This window comes from Jaculus jaculus, chromosome 12 (assembly GCF_020740685.1).
Source record: "Jaculus jaculus isolate mJacJac1 chromosome 12, mJacJac1.mat.Y.cur, whole genome shotgun sequence".
Classification (NCBI taxonomy): Eukaryota; Metazoa; Chordata; class Mammalia; order Rodentia; family Dipodidae; genus Jaculus; species Jaculus jaculus.
In genome coordinates, this window is record NC_059113.1 from 98,199,653 (window position 1) to 98,201,108 (window position 1,456).

The window sequence follows — 1,456 nt, forward strand, 5'->3', positions numbered from 1 at the left end:
CAAGCTTCATCCCAATCTGGCAGCAGAACCTGGAAGCCCCACTCATGTGGAAATGGTTTTGGAGACATAAAAAAAATGCAAGATGGAAGGGGTCATGGTGTATTGCACCATAGTTTAGGTTAAACAATAAACAATTTAATGTTCCACCTTAAGGCCTTGGAAAAAGAAGAACAAGGCAAACCAAAAAACAGTAGATGAAAAGAAATCATAAAGATTAGGGCAGAAATTAATGAAATAGAAACCAAAAAAACAATACAAAGAATCAATGAAACAAAGAGTTGGTTCTTTGAAAGGGTAAACAAGATTGATAAACCCTTAGCAAATTTGATCAGAAGAAAGAGAGAAGAGAGAAAACTTAATAAAATTAAAGATGAAAAAGGCATCATTACAACAGATACCAAAGAAATTCAGACAATTATAAGGACATACTTTAAGAATATATATGCATCTAAGTTGGAAAACCTGAAAGAGATAGATGATTTCCTTGATTCATACCAAAATTAAATCAAGATGAGATAAACCATTTAAATAAACCTATAACAAGTACAGAGATTCAAGCAGTTATAAAAAGTCTCCCAACTAAAAAAAAGCCCAGGCCCAGATGGATTTACTGGTGAATTTTACCAGACCTTCATGGAAGAACTAATACTAATGCTTCTCAGACTTTTCCATAAAATAGAAAAGGAAGGAATTCTACCAAACTCCTTCTATAAAGCCAGCATCATCCTCATACTAAAACCAGGCAAAGACAGAACTAAAAAAGAAGATTACAGACCAATCCCCCTCATGAACATAGATGCAACAATTCTGAACAAAATATTGGCAAACAGAATACAAGAATATATCAAAAAGATTATTCATCCTGCAGGCATGGTGACGCATGCCTTTAATCCTAGCACTCGGGAGGCAGAGGTAGGAGGATCGCCATGAGTTCGAGGCCAACCTGAGACTCCATAGTGAATTCCAGGTCAGCCTGGGCTAGAGTGAGACCCTACCTCGAAAAACTAAAAATAAATAAATAAATAAAAAGATTATTCAACCTGACCAACTTGGCTTTATCCCAGGGATGCAGGGATGGTTCAACATATGCAAAACAATAAATATAATACATCATATAAATGGTATGAAGGACAAAAATCACATGATCATCTCAATAGATGCAGAAAAGGTATTTGACAAAATCCAACATCCCTCATGGCAAAAGTATTACAGAAACTGGAACTAGAAGGAACATATCTCCACATAATAAAAGTTATTTATGACAAACCTACAGCCAACATAATGCTAAATGGTGAAAAACTTGAAGCTTTTCCACTAAATTCAGGAACAAAACAAGGGTGACCACTATCCCCACTTTTATTTAATATAGTACTGGAAGTCTTAGCTATAACAATAAGGCAAGAGAAACTCATAAAAGGGATATGAATTGGAAGAGATCAAATTATTACTATTTGCA